Here is a 22,416-nt window from a genome sequence, read left to right on the forward strand (position 1 = left end):
ATGAAAACAATAGAGAAAATCAATAAGACCAGAAGTTGGTTCTATGAGAAAATCAACAAGATTGATGGGCCCTTAGCAAGATTGACAAAAAGAAGAAGAGAGAGGATGCAAATAAATAAGATTAGAAATGAAAGAGGAGACATAACTACTGACCTCACAGAAATAAAGGAGGTAATAACAGGATACTATGAACAACTTTACGCTAATAAATACAACAATTTAGAAGAAATGGACAGGTTCCTGGAAAGACATGAACAACCAACTTTAACTCAAGAAGAAATAGACGACCTCAACAAACCAATCACAAGTAAAGAGATTGAATTAGTTATTCAAAAGCTCCCTAAAAAGAAAAGTCCAGGACCAGACGGCTTCACATGTGAATTCTATCAAACATTCCAGAAAGAATTAGTACCTACTCTCCTCAAACTCTTCAACATAATCGAAGTGGAGGGAAAACTACCTAATTCATTCTATGAAGCCAACATCACCCTCATACCAAAACCAGGCAAAGATATTACAAAAAAAGAAAACTACAGACCAATCTCTCTAATGAATACAGATGCAAAAATCCTCAATAAAATTCTAGCAAATCGTATCCAACAACACATTAAAAGAATTATACATCATGACCAAGTAGGATTCATCCCAGGTATGCAAGGATGGTTCAACATAAGAAAATCAATTAATGTAATACACCATATCAACAAATCAAAGCAGAAAAATCACATGATCATCTCAATTGAGGCAGAGAAGGCATTTGACAAGATTCAACATCTTTTCCTGCTGAAAACACTTCAAAAGATAGGAATACAAGGGAACTTCCTTAAAATGATAGAGGGAATATATGAAAAACCCACAGCTAATATCATCCTCAATGGGGAAAAATTGAAAACTTTCCCCCTAAGATCAGGAACAAGACAAGGATGTCCACTATCACCACTATTATTCAACATTGTGTTGGAAGTTCTAGCCAGAGCAATTAGGCAAGAAAAAGAAATACAAGGCATCAAAATTGGAAAGGAAGAAGTAAAACTATCACTGTTTGCAGACGATATGATACTATATGTAGAAAATCCAGAAAAATCCACAACAAAATTACTAGAGCTAATAAATGAGTACAGCAAAGTAGCAGGCTACAAGATCAACATTCAAAAATCTGTAGCTTTTCTATACACTAGTAATGAACAAGCTGAGGGGGAAATCAAGAAACGAATCCCATTTACAATCACAACTAAAAGAATAAAATACCTAGGAATAAATTTAACCAAAGAGACAAAAAACCTATATAAAGAAAACTACAAAAAACTGTTAAAAGAAATCACAGAAGACCTAAATAGATGGAAGGGCATACCGTGTTCATGGATTGGAAAACTAAATATAGTTAAGATGTCAATCCTACCTAAATTGATTTAAAGATTCAATGCAATGCCAATCAAAATCCCAACAACTTATTTTTCAGAAATAGAAAAACCAATAAGCAAATTTATCTGGAAGGGCAGGGTACCCCGAATTGCTAAAAACATCTTGAGGAAAAAAAACGAAGCTGGAGGTCTCGCGCTGCCTGACTTTAAGGCATATTATGAAGCCACAGTGGTCAAAACAACATGGTATTGGCATAAAGATAGATATATCGACCAATGGAATCGAATAGAGTGCTCAGATATAGACCCTCTCATCTATGGACACTTGATCTTTGATAAGGCAGTCAAGCCAACTCACCTGGGACAGAGCAGTCTCTTCAATAAATGGTGCCTAGAGAACTGGATATCCATATGCAAAAGAATGAAAGAAGACCCATCTCTCACACCCTATACAAAAGTTAACTCAAAATGGATCAAAGATCTAAACATTAGGTCTAAGACCATAAAACAGTTAGAGGAAAATGTTGGGAGATATCTTCTGAATCTTACAACTGGAGGTGGTTTTATGGACCTTAAACCTAAAGCAAGAACACTGAAGAAGGAAATAAATAAATGGGAGCTCCTCAAAATTAAACACTTTTGTGCATCAGAGAACTTCATCAAGAAAGTAGAAAGACAGCCTACACAATGGGAGACAATATTTGGAAATGACATATCAGATAAAGGTCTAGTATCCAGAATTTATAAAGAGATTATTCAACTCAACAACAAAAAGACAGCCAACCCAATTACAAAATGGGAAAAAGACTTAAACAGACACCTACCAGAAGAAGAAATACGGATGGCCAAGAGGCACATGAAGAGATGCTCAATGTCCCTGGCCATTAGAGAAATGCAAATCAAAACCACAATGAGATATCATCTCACACCCACCAGAATGGCCATTATCAACAAAACAGAAAATGACAAGTGCTGGAGAGGATGCGGAGAAAGAGGCACACTTATCCACTGTTGGTGGGAATGTCAAAGGGTGCAACCACTGTGGAAGGCAGTTTGGCGATTCCTCAAAAAGCTGAATATAGAATTGCCATACGACCCAGCAATACCATTGCTAGGTATCTACTCAAAGGACTTAAGGGCAAAGACACAAACGGACATTTGCACACCAGTGTTTATAGCAGCATTATTTACAATTGCAAAGAGATGGAAACAGCCAAAATCTCCATCAACAGAAGAGTGGCTAAACAAACTGTGGTATATACATACGATGGAATATTATGCAGCTTTAAGACAAGATAAACTTATGAAGCATGTAATAACATGGATGGACCTAGAGAATATTATGCTGAGTGAATCCAGCCAAAAACTAAAGGACAAATACTGTATGGTCCCACTGATGTGAACGGACATTCGAGAATAAACTTGAAATATGTCATTGGTAACAGAGTTCAGCAGGAGTTAGAAACAGGGTAAGACAATGGGTAATTGAAGCTGAAGGGATACAGACTGTGCAACAGGACTAGATACAAAAACTCAAAAATGGACAGCACAATAATACCTAATTGTAAAGTAATCATGTTAAAATACTGAATGAAGCTGCATCTGAGCTATAGGGTTTTTTTTGTTTTTGTTTGCTTGTTGGTTTGTTTGTTGTTGTTGTTTTTTACTATTACTACTACTTTTATTTCTTTTCTTTATATTAACATTTTATATCTTTTTCTGTTGTGTTGCTAGTTCCTCTAAACCGATGCAAATGTACTAAGAAACAATGATCATGCATCTATGTGATGATGTTAAGAATTACTGAGTGCATATGTAGAATGGTATGATTTCTAAATGTTGTGTTAATTTCTTTTTTTTTTCTTTCCGTTAATAAAAAAATAAAAATAAATAAATAAAAAGAGTCACCCCCAGGGAACCTCTTTTGTTGCTCAGATATGTGCTCTCTCTCTAAGTCAACTCCACAGGTAAACTCACTGCCCTTCCCACCATATGAGACATGACTCTCGGGTGGAAATCTCCCTTTCAATATGGGACATACTCCTGGGGATGAGCCTGGCTCTGGCATCACTGGATTGAGAAAGCCTTCTTGACCAAAAGGAGAAGAGATATGAAACAAAATAGTTTCAGTGGCTGAGAGATTTCAAATAAAGTGAAGAGGTCATTCTGGAGGTTATTCTTATACAGTATATAGATATCCCTTGTCAGTTTTCGGTGTATTGGAGTAGCTAGAGGGAAATACCTCAAACTGTTGAACTGTAATCCAGCACTGACCTAGGCTTAACTGCAGCTAGCAAGACATGCACTTCCACACGGTTTGGATGATAAGAGCCATCTTAGCTTTACCTTAGCTTGCCACTTCTGCTTTTCATGCAGTATAGTTGAAAACTGCCAATCTCCAGTATTCATGGGGAAGCTCCACCCCCTCCCCTCTGGCTCACAATAAAGGCAAGAGTAAAGGACCCACGTGTATTCTTCTTTCCCCCTCCTCTACAGATCTTCATAAGAGCCTAGGTTAGGTAAGTCCCAGGTCCTTCCATTGGCCTCATACTCCCCTCTCCTCCTCCAAGCTCTGTGATCTAATAAAGCTGTCCTTTTCACGCATTCTCGGCTGGCTTGCTATCAACCTTTGTGCCTCATCACCAAAGAACTTCCAAATTACATCCAAAATACCTGCCAATACTTTTAGTTTGGACTTCTAGCCTCCAAAATGTGAACCAATAAATTTCTTTTGTTTATATCATCACAGCAGTCCTGGAAAACTAAGACTCATTTGCTAACCTCTCTCTTTGCCAAGCCGATCAACAAGCTCATAATAATCATTTAACCTGAAGTCTTTTTCTACTACAAGGCACTTTATGTTCATTATCGCATTCTCAATAAAAATAAAAAACCTGTGACAAAGACCTCATACCACTTTATAGACCAGGACACTAAACTCAATCTTGCCTTGGTTCAAGCTTCCTTGCTTCTCTCTCATTTGAACGACTTTCCACCTACCCCTTGGTGATTTGAAAGAGGAGAGAACAGAGGATCTCATTACTTCCTTCCCCAAACCTCTCCTCTTCTTCAGAACACAAGCAAATCTGAGGCAAGAGGGGCAACCTATCACCCTAAACAGTTTCTGGGAAAATATGAAGTCAAGTGCCTGGTTCTGGGCGCCATCAGTGAATGCACGATCAATGAAACCCTGCCTGGAGGGAGAGCGGTTGTGAGAACAGAGACACCACTAATTGGTCAGAAAAGTCTGTCCCAACAAAAACACAGTGATCTCCAGGTATATTGAGAAAGATCCTTTCACATCTTCAATTTCACCTTGATCCTTACAACACTCTCTATGATGATGTCCTCTGTAGATCCAGATACCAAGGTTCAAAGAAGGTAAGTGTCTTGCACAAGATCACAGAATGAGGAATGAGGGAGCTAGTCAGAAACCCTCCCCTTCCCATGCTGTTTTCACTACATGACACTAACCTGTTTGGAGCATTTCTGCCAAGCAAGCTGAGTCAAGACCCTGGCCAGACCCTCTCAGTCCCAAAGAGTAGTCTACCAGAATTGGAGCAAGGAACTGTGCTGGTCCACACAAAGGCTGTCTGGGGTGAAGACCTTGAGCAAGTTCCTTAGGACTATCCTTATTTGTAAGCCCCTTCTCCAAACCTCCTGAATTCCTCTTTCTACCCCACTCAGGAATTTTCATCTAGGCTATGTCTAAACCCACATGGAACATGTGCCTTTCTGACCACAGCACCACTTTAGGATAAACTTCTCCTTGCTCGGTAAAGGGAGACAGCTTTATTTTATTTTATTTTAGGGAGACAGTTTTTTGGTTTTTGTTTATCATAAAGTTGCTCCTTTTAAGCTGAGGATGACAGCTGTGGAAGATACTTCTTGCTGCTGTTCAGCAAAAATTAAATCGAAGTTTCCCCTCTCTGACACATTTCTTGGAAATACAGACTAAGATCTGAGTGGTTAAGAACAAAGGTTTTGTCAGAACATAACTGCAGTTAATGTTTACTTCTGTGATTTACTAATTGTGTGATCTCAGGCAAGCAGTGTCACAATGCTCCAAACTTTAACATGCAGGCAAGTCACTGGGGTGGACAGACTGTACATAGTCCCTGTAAGAAACTAAGGTATACTAAGATCCACTACAAAGGGTTGTTATGAAGATCAAGTGAAACAGTATATGTAAAGCGCTTAACATAATCCCCAGTATTTACTTGAGAACTCAGTGAGTAGGAGCTAATATTCGTATTTTTTTTTGTTTAGTCTTTGTCCTTCCAAACCTTCTATCTGAGGGTTTCTTTTGTAGTTGGTTTGGTTTGGTTTAGTTTTTCACTATGTGTGCACAATTGAGTAGGCAAGAGCCCATGCATTTGTGGCAAGTTCTTTGCAAGGTTGTTTGTGTTCCCCGAGAGTGTGTGTATCATTTGTATATTCACAAGCTGTGGGAGGTGTATAGTGCACGTGCCTGCATGTTTGCATGCCTGCTGCCAAAGGAGTGCGTGTATGTGCGTCTATGTATATATAAAAAACTTCATGTATATCTATGTATATATAAATGTCTTCAAAGATTTTTGTTGTCAGTGCACTAATTCAAAAGTCACTTCCTCTTATCATGGTATTAGCCAAGGTTAATGAGTGGGAAGATACTTAAAGATTAATTGGTTAAAGGGAAAGACCGTATTTTAATTGAAGTCTGTTATGCCACCCAAAGGTTCTAGATAGTAGAGAAAAATGTGATGACTGATTATAAACATTCTGGTCTGCAGGTTGGTATGGGTCACCAGCCTGGAAATGTCACAAGGTCTCCCTTGTCCCCTGCCCAGTTTTCCAAGACCTTGCTTCTCTTGTCTCTGAGTTTGGATGCAATCTGGCCTGAATGAGAGCTTCCAGGACTAGGAAGCAAGAGTCTTGGCTTCCAGTTCCCCTCTGCTGAAGCTCAACTGGGAAACTCTGGACAAATCACATGTTATCTCTGTATCTTAGTGGTTCCCTGACCTTGGTCACATCTTACAATCTAGAATTCCCTCGTGGCAAGACAAGGGCCCACCCATCCTTCAGGTTAGTTCTTGCCCTCCATGCTGTCCTGTAGGCCCTCAGTAGCTACAGACGTGCCAGTGAGACCAAGGCAGGAATGTAGTCCTTACAGAGGACACTGATATTTTCCTATATTCTATCAGTTTTCTTTCATTCACACTTTTTGAGCATCTGTTGTGTACTAGGTATTGTGCTGAATAGGGCAGGGTCTTCACCTGGCCTCCCTTATCTTTTAGTAGCATTTTCCTACCCCATCAGTTCTGGCTCTCAGAAAGTATCTTCTCACTCCACTTACACTGAGCTATAGTCAACTGATTAACAGTTCACGATCACAGAACAAAACAGCACTTCACGAAAGATCAAAGCCTAAAACCATGGGCACGAAGTCCTACTAGTGGAATGTTAGTTATTAGTTACCCATATGGGTACACAGAGGGAACTGTCTACTTTAGTCACCTGTAGAAGCCACGTACTCTGTACCTGTACTCTGCACCCCAGAATAATCAACAAACACACGCAATCACACTTATAAAGTAAGATTCAAACTTTCAACCTTGCCAAGCACTAAACAAAAGGCAAAAGTCTCCTAAATCCAGTCTGCTTTTAAGACCCATGATGACTTTAAAAAGGCTCTGGACTGAGTTCTAATCCTTGCTCTGTCACTAACTTCCTGTGACGACTTTGTTCCTGTATCTGTCCTCTCCTGTCCCCAGTTTTGCCTCTAGAAAAGGGTCAGGCTTGGATGGGATGCCCTCCATTTTCTCCTGTGCTCTGCTCTGGGCTACTCTGAATCTTTCTTTTGTGTGTATGCATGCCTGGGACAGGGTCCAAGCAATTCCTAAACGGGTCAAACAGATTAACCATTGGGCTGAGTCAGTTCCAGAAAGGACTAAAAAATTAACCCTGTTACTCCTTTTAATCTTTACCATTTCTAATTGTGTTGAGGTATTATCCCTCTTCTATCTCCATGGTCCAGGTGCCATCCCACCCCACCCTACCCCTACCCCCAGTCAAATCCTGCCAATTCTCACTATCTCCATGAAACCTTTTCTGACTTCCCAAAACCCCAGAAACTAGACCTTCTTCTGACAACCTCACAGGCAGAGACAGTACAAAGCACTCAGCACTGACTGCCTGGGTGCTAGTGACCACTCTTCTTGCTTGTGAATACTCTTCTTACTTGATGGGTACACCCCTTGGGAAGAGAAACTACTGAGTTCAACCTTTGTTTCATGAGTCTTCAGAAGGCCCAATACAGGTTCATTGTTGAGGATGCCAGAACATTTGAAATGCTTTTAACTGAACTGAAAAATGAGAACATTAGGAAATGTTCTTAACTCTTCAACCTCCCTTTAACCTCTCTTAGCTCCTTGGATCCTCACAGGCCTGTGAGGCTGGCCAACCATGTGACAAATGAAAATTTAGAGCCCATGAAGGTGAGGCGAATTGTCTAAGACCACATGGCAAGCTGGCAGGAAAGTCAAAACCAGATGTCAGAGTTTTTGCCTCCCAGCCCTGGGATTTGGGGTGTGTAGCACACAGTGAAATCAGAGCCTCATCCTCTTTTTAAGACACTGCTGCCTGTGACTGCCTCCATACCAACATGTAAACATATACAAATACACACACTCTTTATAAATATCCTCACACAGCCCAGCTTGAGGCTTCACCCTTTTAGAATCTAGGGCTGGTTTTCTCCCCCATCATCATTATTCTTTAAGAGACTAATAGCCAAGGGCAGTCCCCAGCCAGCCCAATATATTTTCTGAAAGAGATTCCAAGGGGTCAGGAGATGTTAAACTCAGCCCTACTTGCTCTGAAATAGACCCCTCAGCCCCACTTCCTCCCCCGTGCATTAATTTGCTTAATAAGAAGAAAAGGATGACAGCTTTAGAGCATGTGTAAGCATCCCAGCACACAACTGAGAGGTCGGATTCCCAACCAAAACATTTTTCTCTTTCCTGTCCAGCCTCTGTGGAACCCTAGTCTCATTCTAGCCATCATCTGTGCCATTGAGCAGGGTCATTCAGGAATTTATAAATACATATATACACTCATAATTATATGCATGTGACTATATGTATGAATAGAAGTATTTATGCCAATGTGTTTGGTTTGATTGTTGTGTGTATTTGTGTGTGTGGTGCAGGTATAAAGTGAACATGCACGTGTACTGGCAGGCAGGTACCCTCCTGTACATGTATGGATGAGTATGTGAGTGGTCATAAATACTTATTCACTTATTCATCCATCAGCTTAATGAAGATGTACAGATGCTGCAGGCACTGTGCAAGGTTCATGGGATAAGATACTATATTTGCATAGGTATACACCAGGGTACATGATACACTTGTTTTTCAGTTCTATGTAGGTGTCTATGAAATTTCCATATATATGCATGCACATGTCAGGGCCCACAAAAGTGGGAAAATTTCTTACTGTGTAAGTGAGGACACAACTTCTATTAATGCTAATAGGAGCAGCTGTGTCTCTCCCAAACCTTGAGGAGGAGATTCTAAACAGCCCTTACCTGAGCTTCAGGAAATAAAGGCACCCCTCTGCCCATTCTACTATCAGGATGAAAGCCTGAGTGATGGGTCCGCCTTGTCATACCAACCACCGCACCCTCTCCATCTCACAGGGACATGAGGCAGAAATTCCCAATAACAAAGCACCTAGAGTCCGGGCCCTGGGAGCCACCTGAGCTTCGCATGTTTTTATGGTTTCACAGTTAATATTTGAACCTAGGTTATTTCTGCTCTCAGAGGTAAGCCAGAAAAGGCAGGGGAGGGATGGGTGGGGCAGGGGAGATAAGGTGCCAGGTCACCTGCAGGAGCCACCTGCCCTGGCAGGCACCTCTGGCACCGCAATATCTGTAGGCTTCCAGGTCCCTCCAAGGAATGAATCATCCAAACAGGGAGAGGGAAAGGGCTTCTGAAAACGTGGGAAGAAAAAACAGTCCTTGCAAAATGCCCCTAACGAGTCCAGCATTCTCTCTGCAATCTTCTAAGGGATCCAGGAAGCTCCTCTATAATGTCCCCAATAGATCAGCCAACCTCCGTGTGGTCACCTTCCAGGACACAAGATGCTCACTATCTCCAAGATGCTCTTTGACAAATTTCTCTTTTGTGCTGGGACAAAAATCTACCTCCTAACAACTTCCATTCATTGGCCCTCCTTTCCCTCCTAAAGAAAATAATCTCTCTGGGAATAACTGTCCTTTGAGTAAGACCTGTGTTTCCATGAGGTCCCAGTTTCAAATGCTAATACATAACCTGGGGGGAAAAATGCACTACATCAGAGTGTGTTAGAGAACTTTTCTTTCCCATTTGAAGTCTTTAAACCCCTCAAGGGCAGGAAATATATGCATATACTATATTTATTTATTTATATATGTGTATATAGGGTACATATCACCATCTAATTAAAGTTTACTGTTCCAAGCACTATACTCAGAGCTCAAGCACATACTATCATTAATTCACCTCTACAACACTATAGAGCATTATTCTTATTTTATAGAGGACAAAACTGAGGTGTTAAGTACCTTGAGTGAGGTATTCCAGTAATGAGTAGAATTCAAATCAACATCTTCGGATTTTAAGACTTGTCCTCTTAAGCATCACTCTATAATCCTTCATTTCTCGTCCAATATCTTGCACATAGCAAGCCAAAATACTTACTTTAATTAACAAACTGACCCAACTGTTCCCAATCACACATTAGCATGAATGAATTCAGTGGTTTGAAGCTGTTATGTGCCCCAGAAAAGATCATGTTCTTTAAATCCATTATGATGGGGAAGATCTGATTAAGTTATTTTAATTTATATTTGACCCGCCTCATTCAAGGTGGGTCTTAATCCTCTTGGTGGAGTGCTTTATAAGAATATAAAAAAAAGTGGACACCCACGCTCACAGGCACCAGCATAGCACCCCAACCTGCCCTTGTACCTGCACTGCAACACATCACCACACTGTTGTGCCCTGCATCCTTCTCCACATCCATCCTGCAAATACAAACCTTTAGACTATTAAAGGAAATCAACCTCCAAAATAAACCAATCAAGATGTTTACATACCAGAAAGCAGAATATCACTAAGTATGTCACGACACAAAACAGATATAGCCCAGCCTAACGATGAAATTAAAACACCAGAGGAGACACAGACATTGGAACATCAAAGATGTTCCTATAACTCTACTAAATAAAATAAACAGGACGGCTAATAACATAAAGGAGATCAAGAAGACACTAGAGTTTTGGAGCCAAGATGGTGGCTTAGTGAGGTGTGGGATTTAGTTCGTCCTCCAGAGCAGGTAATAAATAGCCAGGAACAGAACAGAACAACTGCTGGGGCCATGTCAGTGACCAGACACACAGCGTTCCCCAGTCTGGACAAGATGGACTGGCTATGAGCCCACCCAGAAGCGTGTGTCCCCAAGCCACGGTGGCTGGTGCCCATCCCCCACAGGCTGCTTCCCAGAGGGGAAAGGAAAGGGACCTTACCAGCAGCAGGGGCCAAACACAACCAATCTCCAATTTTGGAATTAATTAACAAATTCTGACTACTAAAAATAGGCCCCCAGCTCAGCTGAACCCTGAGTAAAAGTGAAGGTTGCTGGGTTCTGCCCTGGCACAGATGGGGCAGGGCTGACAGAAAAAGAGAAAAACAGAGGTTTTTTGGATTAGACAGCACATAATACTTGAAAGGGTCTAGGCCCTGAACGGAAGGAAAGGAGGGGGCACATAGGACACGGAGATACACAAAGCAACATACCAACTTAAGCTCTTGATTGGCAAACCCAAGGAACAGGGGTCCTGCTCTGGAATGGATTTTTCTTTCTCATTTTCATGGCTCTGTTTCTAAGCCTTGACTACTCTTGAGATACAGCTGCAAAGCTTCTCAGGCTCCAACTGCCCAGCCATAGGCAGAATTAAGCTTGTTTGAGTATTTGTCTGGAGCCTGTGCCTTCCCCAGGAGAGGGGTGGGGCCCAGCTCAGGTGGAATCACTCCCTCAAGGAATTCAGACCCCAGGGTCTGGAAAAGTGAAGAGATTAAAGCCAGCCTACAACCTCTCCTCTGTCTCAACCATGCCCTCAGCAGGGAGAATCTGCTGAAGTTAAAGGTACCACATCACCTTATGCTGATGGGACCCACAGGCAGAAAAGCACCATATGCTGGGCAGGATAGGAAAAACAAAGAGTCCAGACGCTTCACAGGAAAGACTATCAACTTGCTGGGTCCCACCCTCAGGGAAAACTGACACAGATGACTCTTTCCTCCTGAGAAGAGGCCAGTTTGGTCTAGGAAAATCTGGCTGGGGTCTATAATACCTAGGTAAACCCTCCTAACAGGGGGTGGGGGTGGGGAAGGCACCATACAGGCAGGACAAGAAACAAGAACTGAAAAATTCTGATCTATTAAACAAAACCTAAGACAGAGGTCTAGAATAAGCTGAACTGAATGTCAAAGAACAGATAGACAACAAAGCCATCCAGCAAGAAAATCCTAGGTAAAAAAAGTGAAAACAATCTCCAGAATAAACTAATAAAGGAAATTAAATGCCTAGATGCCAGCAAAAAATAATGAATCATATTAGGAACACTGATGATATGGCCCAGTCAAAGGAACAAACCAACAATTCAAATGAAATACAGGAATTGAAACAATTACTTCAGAATGTTCGAACAGACATGGAAAACCTCATCAAAAATCAAATCAATGAATTGATGGAGAATATAAAGAAGGCAAGGAATGAACAGAAAGAATAAATTGAAAGTCTGAAAAAAACAAACCGTAGAACTTATGGAAATGAAAGTCACAGTAGAAGAGATGAAAAAAACAATGGAAACTTACAATGTTAGATTTCAAGAGGCAGAAGATAGGATTAGTGAACTGGAGGATGGAACATCTGAAATCCAACAAGCAAAAGAAAATATAGGGAAAAGAATGAAAAGATATGAGCAGGGACTCAGGGACTTGAATGACAACATGAAGTGCACAAATATATCTGTTGTTGGTGTCCCAGAAGGAGAAGAGAAGGGAAAAGGAGGAGAAAAACTAATGGAGGAAATAATCACTGAAAATTTCCCAACTCTTATGAAAGACTTAAAATTACAAATTCAAGAAGTGCAGCATACCCAAACAGAATAGATCCAAATAGATGTTCTCCAAGATATTTACTAATCAGAATGTCAGAAGTCAAAGAGAAAGAGAGAATATTGAAAGCAGCAAGAGAAAAGCAATCCATTACATACAAGGGAAGCCCAATAAGACTTATCTATAGATTTCTCAGCAGAAACCATGGAGGCAAGAAGACAGTGGGATGATATATTTAAATTACTAAAAGAGAAAAACTGCCAAGAATTCTATATCCAGCAAAATTGTTCTTCAAAAATGAGGGGGAAATTAAAATATTTTCAGACAAAAAAAAAATCACTGAGGGAATTTGTGACCAAGAGACCAGTTCTGCAAGAAATACTAAAGGGAGCACTAGAGACAGACAGGAAAAGACAGGAGACAGAGGTGTGGAGAAGAGTGTAGAAATGAAGACTTATCAGTAAAGGTTAAAAAGAAGAAAAATTAGATACAACATATAAAATCCAAAAGGCAAAATGGTAGGAGAAAGTACTGCCCTTACATTTAGAACACTAAATGTTAATAGATTAAACTCCCCAATCAAAAGACATAAACTGGCAGAATGGATTAAAAAACATGAGTCATCTATATGCTACCTACAGGAAACACATCTTAGACCCAAGGATAAACATAGGTTGAAAGTGAAAAGTTGGGAAAAGATATTCCAGGCAAATAACAAACAGAAAAGAGCAGGAGTAGCTATACTAATATGCAACAAATTACACTTCAAATGCAAAACAGTTAAAAGAGACAAAGAAGGACACTAGGTACTAAGAAAAGGAATACTTCAACAAGAAGACATAACAATCATAAATATTTGTGCACTGAGCCAGAATGCTCCAAAATACATGAGGCAAACACTGAAAAGAGAAACAGACACATCTACCATAACAGTTGGAAACTTCAAATCTCCACTCTCATCAATGGACAGAACATTTAGAAAGAGGATCAATAAAGAAACAGAGAATTTGAATAATACAATAAATGAGCTAGACTTAACAGACACTTATAGAACATTACACCCCACAACAGCAGGATACACCTTTTTCTCAAGTGCTCATGATTCATTCTCAAGGATAGATCATATTCTGGGTCACAAAGCAAGTCTCAATAAATTTAAAAAGATTGAAATCATACAAAACACTTTCTCAGATGATAAAGGAATGAAGTTGGAAATCAATAATAGGCAGAGTGCCAGAAAATTCATAAATATATGGAGACTCAACAACACAGTCTTAAACAACCAGTGGGTCAAGGAAGAAATTACAAGAGAAATCAGTAAATATCTTGAGTTAAATGGAAATGAAAACACAAGATAGCAAAATTTATGGCATGCAGCAAAGGCAGTGCTAAGAGGGAATTTATTGCCCTAAATGGCTATATCAAAACAGAAGAAATGGCAAAAACAAGGAATTAACTGTCCACTTGGAAGAACTAGAGAAAGAATAGCAAACTAACCCTAAGGCAAGCAAAAGGAAAGAAATAATGAAGATTAGAGCAGAAATAAATGAAATTGAGAACATGAAAACAATTGAGAAAATCAACAAAACCAGAAGTTGGTTCTATGAGAAAATCAATAAGATTGATGGACCCTTAGTGAGGTTGACAAAAAGAAGAGAGAGGATGCAAATAAATAAAATCAGAAAGGAAGAGGAGATATAACCACTGATCCCACAAAAATAAAGGAAGTAATGAGAGGATACTATGAACAACTTTATGCTAATAAACTCAACAATGTAGATGGAATGGACAACTTCCTAGGAAGGCATGAACAACCAACATTGACTCGAGAAGAAATAGACAACCTCAACAAACCAATCACAAGTAAAGAAATTGAATCAGTCACTAAGAAGCTCCCCAAAAAGAAAATTCCAGGACCAGATGGCTTCACAGGTGAATTCTACCAAACATTCAAGAAAGAATTAGTACCAATCCTGCTCAAACTCTTCAAAAGAAACTAAAGAGGAGGGGAAGCTACCTAACTCATTCTATGAAGTCAACATCACCCTCCCTCATACCAAAGCCAGACAAAGATAGTACAAAAAAAGAAAACCACAGACCAATCCCTCTAATGAATACAGATGCAAAAATCCTCAACAAAATTCTAGCAAATCGAATCCAGCAGCACATTAAAAGAATTATACACCATGACCAAGTAGGATTCATCCCAGGTATGCAAGAAAACATAAGAAAATCAATTAATGTAATACACCATATCAACAAATCAAAGCAGAAAAACCACATGATCATCTTGATTGATACAAAAAAGGCATTTGACAAAATTCAACATCCTTTCTTGCTGGAAACACTTCAAAACACAACAAAGGGAACTTCCTCAACATGATAAAGAGAATATATGAAAAATCCACAGTTAACATCATCCTCAATGGGGAAAAACTGAAAACTTTCCCCCTAAGATCAGGAACAAGACAAAAGGATGTCCATTATCACCACTGTTATTCAACATTGTGTTGGAAGTTCTAGCCAGAGCAATTAGACAAGAAAAAGAAATACAAGGCATCAAAATAGGAAAGGAAGAAGTAAAACTCTCACTGTTTGCAGAGGATATGATGCTATATGTCGAAAACCCTGAAAAATTTACAGCAAAACTACTAGAGCTAATAAATGAGTATAGCAGGGTGACAGGTTACAAGATCAACACTCGAAAATCTGTAGTGTTTCTATACACTAGTAATGAGCAATCTGAGGGGGAAATAAAGAAAAAAGTTCCATTTACAATTGCAAACAAAAGAATAAAATATTTAGGAATAAATTCAACTAAAGATACAAAAGACCTATACAAAAAAAAAAAACTATAAGAAATTGCTAAAAGAAATCACAAAAGACTGAAATAAATGGAAGGGCATATCGTGTTCATGGATTGGAAGACTAAATATAGTTAAGATGTCAATTCTACCTAAATTGATTCAATGCAATACCAATTAAAATCCCAAAAACTTACTTTTCAGAAATAGAAAAACCAATAACCAAATTTATGTGGAAAGGCAGGGTCCCCTGAATAGCTAAAAATAGCCTGAAAAAGAAAAATTAAGTTGGAGGTCTCACGCTACCTGACTTTAAGGCATATTATGAAGCTACGGTGGTCAAAACAGCATGGTACTGGCATAAAGATAGATACACTAACCAATGGAATCAAATAGAGTGTTCACATATAGACCCTCTCATCTATGGACAATTGATCTGTGATAAGGCAGTTAAGCCAACTCACCTAGGACAGAACAGTCTTTTCAATAAATGGTGCCTAAGCTGGGACTCAACACCAATGGATTGAGAAAACCTTCTCGACCGAACAGGGAAAGAGAGAAATGAGACAAAATAAAGTTTCAATGGCTGAGAGATTCCAAAGTGTCGAGAGGTTATCCTGGAGGTTATTCTTACACATTAAATAGATATCACCTTTTTAAAACTTTAACTTATGTGTGAGACTAAAGCAAAAAATGTTTATTTGGTACAAAATTTACATTTTTGACTAGTGCATTTTCTAATATAACTTATGTTGTCAGCTTAATTGAACACCATAAGTACATGGAACCTTGTGAAGGGCATGAGGTTTTGTAGGTTTGTCTAGAGTGATGCCCCAATAAATCCCAGAGTGATTCAAACAATGAATAAAAAAGTATTTACAAAGTCCCCTTGGGGGAATGGCAAGAAAAGGGGAAAATTCAACTTCCCTATGTGGAGAATTCCTGATATTCTCACAAGCAATAGGGATAACCAAAGCAAAAGGCTGAGTCTCCAATCTTGGGGGTTGTTCATATGAAACTTACCCCCACAAAGGATAGGCTAAGCCTACTTAAAATGAGGCTTAGAGTCACCCCCAGAGAACCTTTTTTGTTGCTCAGATGTGGCCTCTCTCTTAGCCAACATGATAAGCAAACTCGCTGCCCTCTCCCTCTCCAAGTGTGACATGACTCCCAGGGGTGTAGACCTTCCTAGCAACGTGGGACAGAAATCCTAGAATGACCTGGGACTCAGCATCAGGGAATTGAGAAAACCTTCTCGACCAAAAGGGGGAAGAGTGAAATGAGACAAAATAAAATGTCAATGCTGAGAGATTCCAAACAGAGTCGAGAGGTTATCCTGGAGGTTATTCTTATGCATTATATAGATATCACCTTTTTAGTTAAGGTGTAACGGAGAGGCTGGAGGGAAGAGCCTGAAAATGTAGAGCTGTGTTCCAGTAGCCATGTTTCTTGAAGATGAGTGTATAATGATATAGTTTTTGCAATATGTGTGATTGTGAAAACTTTGTGTCTGATGCTCCTTTTATCTACCTTGTCAACAGATGAGTAGAACATATGGAATAAAAATAAATAATAGGGGGAACAAATGTTAAAATAAATTTAGTAGATTGAAATGCTAGTGATCAATGGGGGGGGAGGGGGTATGGTATGTAACATTTTTTTTTCTTTTTTCTTTTTATTTCTTTTTCTGGATTGATGCAAATATTCTGAGCGGTGATCGTGGTGATGAATATACAACTATGTGATGATAATGTGAGTTACTGTTATATACCAAGAATGGAATGATCATACGGTAAGAACGTTCATGTTTATATGTTGTTATGTTTTTAAAAAAATTAAAAATAAAAAAAGACACTAGAAGAGCATAAAGAAGTATTTGAGAAAATAAATAGAAAAGTAGCAGATATCACAGAGATCAAAGATTAAAATGTTCACAGACAAACAAATCCTGAAAGAATGTGTCAACAAGAGACCAGCCCTATAAAGAAATTGTGCTGGTTTGAAAGGATGTATGTCCCCTAGAAAAGCCTGTTTTAATCAAAATCCCATTTTGTAAAGACAGAATAATCCCTATTCAATACTGTATGTTTAAAACTGTAATCAGATCATCTCCCTGGAGATGTGATTTAATCAAGAGTGATTGTTAAGATGGATTAGTTGACAACATGTCTCCACCCATTTGGGTGGGTCTTGATAAGTTTCTGAAGTCCTATAAAAGAAGAAACATTTTGGAGAATGAAGGAAATTGGGAGAGAGCAGAGAATGTTGTAGCACCACAAAGCAGAGAATCCACGAGTCAGAGAGTCCACGAGCCAGGGACCTTTGGAGATGAAGAAGGAAAATGCCTCCTGGGGAGCTTCATGAAACAGGAAGCTAGGAAAGAAAGCTAGCAGATCACACCGTGTTCTCCATGTGCCTTTCCAGCTGAGAGAGAAGCCCCGACTGTGTTCATCATGTGCCTTCTCACCTGAGAGAGAAACCCTGAACTTAACTGGCCTTCTTGAACCAAGGTATCTTTCCCTGGATGGATGCCTTTGATTGGACATGTCTATAGACTTGTTTTAATTGGGACATTTTCTCGGCCTTAGAACTGTAAACTAACAACCTATTAAATTCCCCTTTTTAAAAGCCATTCCATTTCTGGTATATTGCATTCTGGCAGCTAGCAAACTAGAAGAGAAATACACAAGGGAGTTCCGCCATTTGAAAAAAAAAAGACAGGAGAGGGAGGTCTGGAGGAGGGCACAGAATTGAAGAGTACCAGTAAGGGTAACTTAAAGGATAAAAAAAGAGGATAAAAAAGGATTAAAAAAAGAGAGAAAGAGGGAAAAGTATAGATCTAACAAATAAAATCCAAAAGATAGGATGGTGGATTCAAGAAACACCTTTTCAATAATAACTTTGAATGTTAACGGACTAAATTTACCAACTAAAAGATACCGAACGGCAGAATGGTTAAGAAATATAATCCAGCTATATGCTGCTTACAAGAAACTCATATTAAACAAAAAGATACAAATAGATTGAAAGTGGAAAAAGATGTTCCACCCAAGTTGTAACAAAAGAAAGCAGGAGTAGCTATACTAATATCAGACAAAATAAACTTTAAATCTAAAGACATCATAAGAGACAAAGAAGGACACTGTATATTAATAAAATGGACAATTAACCAAGAAGAAATAACCATCATAAATGTTTATGCTCCCAATCAAGGAGCTCCAAAGTACATGAGACAGACATTGGCAAAACTGAAGGGAGCAATAGATGTTTCAACAATAACATAGGAAACTTCAATACACCACTCTCCTCTACAGATAAAACGACCAGACAGAAGATCAACAAGGAAATAGAGAAGTTAAACAACTTGATAAATGAATTAGACCTAAAAGACATAATTAGGTCATTACACCCCAAAACGCCAGGATATACATTCTTTTCTAGTGCTCATGGAACATTCTCCAGGATATGCTGGGGCACAAAACAGGTCTTTATAAATTTACAAACATTGAAATTACTCAAAGCACTTTCTCTGATCACAACAGAATGAAGTTAGATATTAATAACCACCAAAGAACAAGAACTTTCACAAATATATGGAGATTAAATAATACTCTCTTAAACAATGAGTGGGTCAAAGAAGTTGCAAGAGAAAAAAGGCCCCAGAGAAGTTTAGAACACACACAGAAGTTAAGAGAGCCAGAGAAGCTGAGAGATTACGTCACTGAAGTCAGAAGCTGAAGGCAACAAAACTCAGAAGAGAAGGGCCAGGAGACGTTGCCACGTACCTTGCTATCTGACAGAGGAGCCCAAGCTCGCTGGTAGCCAGCCTTCAGATAGAAACCATCACCTGCTGATGCCTTGAGTTGGACAATTTCAAGGTCTAAGAATTGTAAACTTGTAAGTTGATAAATCCCTATTATAAAAGCCAACTCATTTCTGGTATATTGCATTCCAGCAGCTTTACCAAACCAAAATAGTGAGTTTATCACATCAGTTACCTGCATCTAGAGTGGGTAGGACATAAGACAAATGAATTTACACAGAAGGGCAAGAAACAGTCCAGGGCCTGGGCTACTCTCTGAAGACTTCTCTTGAAGTCCCTTGACTTCAAGGTGTTCCCGCTTGAAGTGGGGGAAGGAGACATATAAAAAGAAATGCAGTGGAACTATAGGGACACCCAAATCAATAGGCCATGCCCAATGTCTTGCAGCTTACTCTTGTGAAGCTTATGTAGGTAGCAAAGAAGCTTAGCCTACCTATAGGTGTAACTAAGAGTTACTTCTGGAGGACCTCTGTTGTTGCTCAGATGTGACCTCACTCTCTCTAAGCCCAACTCTGCAAGTGAAACCATTGACCTCCCTGCTACATGGGATATGACATCCAGGAGTGAAAGCCTCCCTGGTGATGTGGGAGAGGACTCCCAGGGATGAATCCGGCCCTGGCAACGTGGAATCAACAATGCCATCCTGACCAAAAGGGGGAAAAGAAGTGTAACTAATAAAGTATCAGTGGCAGAGAGAGTTCAAATAGAATCGAAAGGCTACTCTGGAGGACACTCTTATGCAAGCTTCAGTTAGACATTGCTACCTATCATAACCTGCCAAACTCCAACCAGGACCATTCCTGCCAATCCTAAAGAACACGTAAGGCAATATATAAGATTCCACAAGGGTTCCATGCACTTGTATAACTTCCAAGAAACCTACAACCTCCAGATGGGTCCCTGGACCAGGTAAGTCCTGAAACCTAGAGGGCCCAGCCTCTCCAGAGCATCAGATAGTTCCATCTCCCTACCCTATAGTATTGACAGACCCTTCCAACATGAAAAAGTTAGAATGGCCATAGCCCAAACACCCCAAAAAAGAGGGACAGAAAGATCAAAGGAGATGGTGGAGCTATACAGAGAAGATAGGATTTAACAAATGAATATGATTGCTGAATGATTTAATTGATTTCCTTTTTTTTTTTTGCATGGGCAGGCACCGGGAATCAAACCCGGGTCTCCAGCATGGCAGGTGAGAACTCTGCCTGCTGCCCACCGTGGCCCACCCTAAATTGATATCTCTTTTAGTCTCCAGTACGTTAGAGCAGCTAGAAGTAAAAACCTAAAATTGTGGAATTGTAACCCATGTTAAATTCTGAAATATGTTCTACAACTTATTTTGGTGCAGTGCTTTGAAATTTATTGGGGTTTTTTTTTTTGTATATATATGTTATTTTTCACAAAAAAAAGAAAGAAAAGTTGATTGTAGTGATAAAAAAATATTTAAGCCTTCTAGCCTCCTATATTCTGGAGAAGCTAGAAGGAAAAATCTGAGAGGATAGTATGGTAGCCCATAACAAACTCTCAGATCTGTCCTGTGATTACTTGTTGAAGAGTGCTTTGAAAACTACTGATTTTTATTTATTTGCTTTGTATATATGCCATACTATACAATAAAAAAGTAAAAAACAATAGAGAGGTCAGAAGAAATATTCAAATAAATAATGATAGAAAACTTCCCAAATTTAATGAAAGACAAGGATATATAAGGGAGGTCTTTAGACTGAAAGAAAAGGACACTAGACATTTGATCGAAGCAGCATAAAGAAATAAAGACCTTTAGTAAGATAATCATATGGGTAATTATAAATACCAGCAGCATTGTATGATAGCTTTTGGGATGTAACTCCACTTTCTACTTCTTACAGTTTCTAAAATGTAAATACATAATACATATGATAAATTTATGGTTTTGGACATGCAATGTGAAAAAAAAAAAGAAAGAAAGTTAAAGAAATGCAGTGGACTTCTGAGCTTGGCCCCAAATCACCTTTGATTTGAATTCCTGCAAGGAATCCCTGAGTCCTTTGCTTAATATGCCCTTCTTCCCTGTGTCAGCCCAGCAAACCCCGCTCCCCCACACTTCTTTCAAGACCCAAAGCAAATGTCACTTTTACCCTGCAGCTCAAGCTACCTATTCTTTCTCTCAAGGCAGAATGATTTCTCCTTCATCTGTGTTACTATTACACTTCATACACTCCTTGATTATAACATACATCACATCATTTTGCATTGACATGATAGATTTGTCTATCTCCCTAGATTACAAGGTTCTCATATGCAGGGATTTATTCTCAGGACCTAGCACTGTGCTTTGCAGAGTCAGCACTCAGTAAAAGCATGTTGTGAGTGAGTAAGTGAATGACAGATTGGAGAAAGTGAGAGTCATCTTCTAGAAAGAAGGAGCTCAAACCAGACCTGGCTTTGGCACCCCACAAATGGCATGCAGATTGTCATTACTATTATCTCTTACCATGACAGATGGCATGGCAGACTCCTCCTTTTCCACAGCCAGGGTCCTTCAGAGACCTTCCCAGAAGATGTGAATCATCTGCCACCCGAACACCCTTCACCTTGGGGAGTCCAACTAACCAGGCTCCTGCCCTTTTCTCCACCTGTACCAGAACAGGAGGGGGCCCCATGTTGGAAAGTTTGCCAACCTAGTCTACTGAGGACAAAGAGGGGGAATCTAGGAAACCTCTGAGGTCAAAGGACCTGAGATAACCAGGAACAAGCAGGACCTGGAGAGAAGAATTTGATAAGACTAAGGTAGATAGAGACTACAGTGGGTAAGTTCCAGATAAAGAAACAATAAGGAATCTGTCAGTACAAAGAAGAACTCCCAAAGATACAACCATTTCTCCTTGAGAATGGAGCAGCCATCAGGAAAGGCCCAAAGCCTGAGGCAAGTCCTGGGATGAAGCCAGGTAGCAAAGGTATCACAGGTGGAAAGGGGGATGAGACTGGAAGTTAAACATCTAAGTCTGGCTGTTCACCACAGCCCTTTAAGGGATTCCCACATAGCAGAGTTTTCATATAGGACCTGAAGGAGATTTCACCAAAATTAGATCAAAAGAATCTCAAATTATGCCACAGGCACATACGAGAAGATCCTCCGAATAATATAATTCCATTCATCCTAGCTTTAAAATAGTTCAAGAAAAGAGTGAAGATAAAATTTTTAGAAAAGGAAAAGCAAAGACCTTGGCTATTAGGGCCATTTCCCATGGCTGCTGTAACAAATAATCACATACTTGGTTGTTTCAAACAACAGAAATTTATTC

The 22,416-nt window shown here is 39.5% G+C and overlaps 1 protein-coding gene across 1 annotated transcript in view; it reads right to left on the minus strand.

Annotated features, from left to right (window-relative positions):
* The window catches only part of SLC5A1 (solute carrier family 5 member 1), a 153,420-nt gene that overhangs the window by 121,647 nt on the left and 9,357 nt on the right, over nt 1-22,416 (minus strand). The window lies entirely within an intron of this gene.

This window comes from Tamandua tetradactyla, chromosome 5, assembly GCF_023851605.1.
Source record: "Tamandua tetradactyla isolate mTamTet1 chromosome 5, mTamTet1.pri, whole genome shotgun sequence".
In the NCBI taxonomy this organism is placed as follows: Eukaryota; Metazoa; Chordata; class Mammalia; order Pilosa; family Myrmecophagidae; genus Tamandua; species Tamandua tetradactyla.